Genomic DNA, 6,408 nt, shown 5'->3' on the forward strand with positions numbered 1-6,408 from the left:
AGAAAGAGGGAAAGAGAGAGAGAGAGTTAGAAAACACAGTGTCTTTTATGACTGCAACTCATATGTCATACGTTGTCATTTCCACTGTATCCTATTTACCAGAAGCAAGAGACTAAATTCAGCAAACAGAAAAGTGGAGGAGTATGAGGCTCCAGTTTTTTGTGGAAGGGTTTAAGAATGTATGGACATTTTAAACAACCACAGTATAATTCTTCTTTTCACCGAAGCACAAAAATCATATTTAACTTGTCCAAGTTTACATGGTTAGCAAGCAACACCTCTGAGAAAACAAATCCATGTAGTCTGATATGAACACCCAAGCTCATAACCACAATGTGAAACTAACTGCCTTTCAATGAAAACAAAAAGAAAGATTCCCTTCAAATGTGTCATGGGCGTTGACATGGAGCATTTATACGGCCAGTGATAGTACCATAGTTGCCTGGAATTAGAAGTTCTAACTTATCTTGGCCAAACTCAAGACTTAGGGCTGGGTAGAAGGTTGGAAGGATATAAGATCATTCTCAAGATCTCATCCAGGAGAAGAAAACAAAATGGGGAAGTAGAAGACAAAATTTTTTTTTTAGGTTGGAAAAGCATTGGGAGAATCAAGCATCTAGAAATGGGTAGAAAGATTTATTTTACTTTTATTTTAAAAAAACTAGATGTTTGACTATTAATGCCTGAAAACGAAAGGTGATTATTAATGGGATAAAGAAAAGGTCATCAGATTCCCCAGGTTAATAAGGAGGGTCTTGAAGACCAAACTGATAAAAGTGTTTTTTAAAAAGATGTCATAGTAGAATAACCTAGATAATAAGCAATCAATGAGACTAAAACAAAATCAAGTATATCATTTGTTACACTAAATATCATTATACTAGATTATCTCGTTTAAAAACAGAGAAAGTGGAGGCCGAGGAGGGTGGATCACGAGGTCAAGAGATCGAGACCATCCTGGTCAACATGGTGAAACCCCGTCTCTACTAAAAATACAAAAATTAGCTGGGCATGGTGGCACGTGCCTGTAATCCCAGCTACTCGGGAGGCTGAGGCAGGAGAATTGCCTGAACCCAGGAGGCGGAGGTTGCGGTGAGCCGAGATCACGCCATTGCACTCCAGCCTGGGTAACAAGAGGGAAACTCCATCTCAAAAAAAAAAAAAAACAAAAAAACAGAGAAAGTTAAATTGGATTAAATAAAAACAGAAAGCTAATTATATAGTATTTATAAGAAACATTCTTATAAACAAATTGATAATGAAAGATTAAAAATAAGAGATTTGAGACCAACAAAAAGAAATAAATATTAAACACGGAGAAAGTAAAGGTTATGGACATGACCTAAGAAAAAGGATGACATAGTAACAGTGGCAAAAGTTAGGAGACGACATAAATCTATTTGCACAAACAATATGGCCACAAAATACATTGATTAAAAATTACTAGAAATATAAGAAGAATTTGATTAAAATACAATTACAAGAGATTTAATACATTATAAAAATTAGACTGAGGCAGTAAATTGAAGTATAATCCAAATACATAGGAAAATAGAATAATACAACAAAGTTGATTACATATATTTATTTTCCAGATAATATACTTTATGCCTATGAAATAGTTCTTAAAATCAATTATGTATTTAACCATATACACACACAAAAAACTTTTCTTAAAAATCGAGATTTAATAGTCATATTATCTGATCACAGGCTGTCAAAGATAAATGAATGATTTAAAGGTAGTCTAAAGTTTAAGAATTTGCAAATTAAGAAACGTTCTCTCCACATCAAAGAGAAAATCACAACTAATGTTACTAATTCTCTAGGAAGCAATTCAAAGAACACTAATCCAAAACCTATAAAATGCAGATGAAACTGTCTTCAGGGAAAATGTATAGCCTTAAATGCTTACATTGCTAAAGTAAATAAAAGAAAAAATAGTGTTTATCCTAAGAAATTAGGAAAAAAGCAAATAAAGTGAAATATACTACTAAGAAATAATAAAGGGAAAATTGCTGAATTTAATGAAATTGAAAACAATAAAATATACTAGAAAGGATAAAAAGGTTTTAAAAATCTGCTCTTTTAAAGAATCTGAAAAACAGAAAGCCTTCATGATTCAGATTAAAAGAAAAAAAGTGTGTGTATATGTTATTAAGAATAAGAAAGGAGCTATAACTTCACAATCAGAGAAGTTTCAAAGAATTACAGTTATATGGCAATAAATTGGAAAACTGAGAGGACACAGAAGATTGCGTAACAAATTACAAATTACGAAAACTGACCTTATTCTGAAGTAGAAAACAGGAATAGATCAAGTTCCGTGCAAGAGTTTGGAAAGACGATTAAAAATGTACCCTCTAAAGAGCAAGCTGAGTGTGGTGGCTCATGCTTGTAGCTCTAGGTACTTGAGACACTGAGGCAGAAAGATCACTTGAGTCCAGAAGTTCCAGTGAGCTATGATTGTGCCACTGCACTCCAGGAAAAAAAAAAAAAAGGCAGAAAGCAGACAAGGCAAGACCAGATTTCATAGCTATATTCTGTCTATCCATGAAGAATAAATAATTTGTATTTTAAATATTCTGGACAACAGAAGGAGGAGGAAAATTCTTAGGAACAGATGAGAGGATTCAGAAGAACCAAGATTCAATATCCTACAAAGAATGAAAATATGCTAAGTAACAAGACAGCTTTTGAGATAAGCATTTCAAATTCACAAAAACTCCCCCATGCGATCTTAGGGAGGCTTTACTTTAAGCCAAAAAGACGGGCAGATCTTGATATGAATATATTTATCTACAAACTGCTCATATTCTAAAGTAATACTGTTCAACCCTTATTCATTCAAGAGTTGTTTTGTAGTTGTTCCAGTATAAAGAAGTCAAAACAGTTTCTTAATGGAAGTATTAAGTGGTGCTTTATGTTGTCAACTAATTTATTTCTCACTTCAAAAGTTATTTGACATGCTTTTATTTCCTTTTGGGAAGGAAACAATTAAATATGTTATCAATCCATCATTTACTTGTAAAATAAAGTTCTAAATCACTGCACAGGGGTAGAATGGCAAATAGACTTCTCCACAACACAAAGGCATTCTGAAAAGTTTTGTTCATTTTAGAAGAAAAAAATTTTAAAACGTGAACACTATAAGATATTTGTGTAAATAATTCTGAAAACTACAATGATAACAAAACTCTACTGACCTTACCTCAGTCTTATAAAAAGTTCCATAGTGATTCATCAAATTTTATTTCCCATTAAATACATTATCACCCAATAGTATGCCATATCAGTTTCTAATTCATACTTTAATTATCTTCTAATTTAAATTAATGAATATAAGTGCTGTTATAGAACAAGAGCTCTATAGCCTGCCTTTCAGACCAGTAAATAAAGAGTTTAAGGTCTTGTGATACCAAATGCAGTTTCTTATTGGGTTGTAAGAAAAAATTTTATAAAAGTGTGTGTGGTAATTCAATAGAATCACATTTGATTTGCTAAATAATTTGCAGAATGCCTAGGACTATGTAAGAAGTATTAAATTTGCAAGCCCTTTGAATAGATAGTTGTAATTTAATGATACAATTGTGTTGCATACCAAAGACAGCAGCACAAGTTAGGTTATTGGAGAATTTAGCCAATGCATCAGTCTGTATCCCAACTTGTTGGCAAGAACAACGTGAACTTTTCTGTCATCTCCCAACTAGCTATGTTTTGAGCAGCAGGAATATTTAATAGCCTTTCCTCCCATTTTTCCTTTGTGTTGTCCAAATTCCGACAACTCTAGTGCCAGCTAGCTCAGGGCAAAAATAATAAAGTTCAAGTTAAGAAGGTTTTGCAGTGTTCTCAGTTCTCCTCTGGAGGAGAAATGTTGTGTCTAATTACTTATCTGATATTTCCAAAATTTTACACATGCCTGCCCCCTCATTATCATGAAGTTGTTATTTAAATAGTTCAGCAATAACGCTTAAGTAGCCTCCCTAGGTTAAAAAGATTGAAATTAAATGTGTTTATCTATTGTTCTACTATTCAGCTACCTGATTGTAAAATCAAAGATTGTTTCATGAAACTCAGACAGTATCCTTTCAGGGGAAAAAAAAATCTCTAAAATGAAGTTAGGAGAATGAATCAGACCACATGCTTATCTCCAGAGTCTCAATCAACCAACAAATGCTAACCCAACTTCTATTCAAAATGTTTGCACCAGTAGTCCTGATATGACCCAAGCAAATTTCTTCTAGATGTGTTCCCTCCAAAATCTACCCGATTCTCAAGTAACTTGAAGAACTTTCTCCAAAATAGAAACAAGATTGCCACTGGCATCAACTTTGTCTTCAAACATGAGGAAGATTATCATTGGAAAAATCTACTGACAACTTATAACACATAGTTGGAACTGTTTATCCGAAGTATTCCTTAAGAATCCACTACAGAGCCACGATGGAGCTTATTCCGTTGTTATGCGTACTTCTTTTATGGCTTTTGAGGGCGAGACCCAAGGAACCTGAGGGGCTTGTTCATCGTTGCTAGACTCCAGTATGTCAAAAAACCCTGGTTCTGTTAAAATAATCTGAGAGTTAGGTTGTAAGTACTTGAGGGTGAATAGGGTAGCCTGACAATAAATTTACACTCAAACATCTCCAAGGAATCAAACTTACAGATTAGTAATTAGTAATCAGGTCATATAAAGTACATTTATACCCACAAGATTAGCAGAAAGTTTTTCGTGTGACAAAACCAAGTTCTGGCTAAGATACACACTGCTGATGGGAGTCTAAATTGCTATATATTCCTGAAAAACAAGTTTTCTTTATCTTGATGTTACAAATAACCTATAACCCAGAAATTGAACTCCTAGACATATACCCTAGTGAAACACTTGAATGTGTGCATCCAAAGACATGTATAAACGTGATCATAGTAGCATTGCTTTTAGCAGCAAATTCTGGAAATACACCAAATGTCTGTCAATAGTAGAATTGATTTGAAAGGTGTGTGGAATGGTAATAGAATGGAATAGCATACAGCTGTTTAGATAAAGGAACTCAAATTAAATGTATCAACAAAGGTATCTTTCAAAAACAAGATGTTGAAAAGAAAAATGTCATCAAAACAATACACAACATTCCACCTCATTTTTATAAATTCTCAAAATACAAAAAAATTAAACACACATTATTTAGGGAGGCATTCATATAAAAGCAATGCATTTTTAAGAGGCTGGGATGATAGGCCAGGCACAGTGGCTCACGCCTGTAATCCCAACACTTTGGGAGGCCGAGGTGGGTGGATCACAAGGTCAGGAGATCAAGACCATCTTGGCCAACACACTGAAAACCTGTTTATATTAAAAATACAAAAAATTACCCAGGCATGGTGGCATGCGCCTGTAGTTCTAGCTACTCGGGAAGCTGAGGCAGAATAGCTTGAACCTGGAAGGTGGAGGTTGTAGTGAGCCAAGATCAGGTCACTGCACTCCAGCCTGGGTGACCGACTTGAGTCTCCATCTCAAAAAAAAAAAGAGAGAGAGAGAGAGGCTGGGATGATTTGGGATGATAACTATAAAATTCAGGATAGGTACTACCTCTGGGAACAGGAAGAGGAGGATGCAGTGTTGGGAAGAAATACACCAGGGGTACAGCAGTAGAGACAGACCTTTTGGACTTTTTGTTCTTTCCTTTATTTTTTCCGGCTTTCTTTCTCTTTAGCCATGGTTGCATTGCATTTTTTTTTGTACTTTTTATATATCACATAGTATATTTTGGTGTTCATAAAATAGTCCTTAGTAACATTTTTATTATTTTTTATTTCAATTCAGAGGTACATGTGCAGGTTAATTATATAGATAAACTTGTGTCATGGGGTTCGTTCTACAGATTATTTCATCACCCACATACTAAGCTTAGTACCCATTAGTTATTTTTCCTGATCCTCTCCCTCCTCCCACTCTCTACCCTCTATGCTTCTAATAGGCCCCAATGTGTGTTGTTCCCCTCTATGTGCCCATGTGTTCTCTATGTGTCTCTATTTGTCTATGTGTCCATTTAGATCTCATAAGTGAGAACATGCAGTATGTGGTTTTCTGTTTCTGGGTTAGTTTGCTAAGGATAATTGCCTCCAGTTCCATATTCCTGCAAAAGACATAATTTTGTTCTTTTTCATGGCTGCATAGTATTCCATGGTGTATATGTACCACATTTTTCTTTAGCCAGTCTATCATTGATGGACATTTAGGTTGATTCAATGTCTTTGGTCTTAACATTGTTAAACAGTCTCTGAGTAGAATAGGATAGGTTGGTGTGAGGAATTACTGTTTTTAATTGGAAGCAATTACATACTGCATTAAAAAGCATACACACACACACACACACACACACACACCCCTATGATTTACATTCACATAAT

This window comes from Callithrix jacchus, chromosome 5, assembly GCF_049354715.1.
Source record: "Callithrix jacchus isolate 240 chromosome 5, calJac240_pri, whole genome shotgun sequence".
Classification (NCBI taxonomy): domain Eukaryota; kingdom Metazoa; phylum Chordata; class Mammalia; order Primates; family Cebidae; genus Callithrix; species Callithrix jacchus.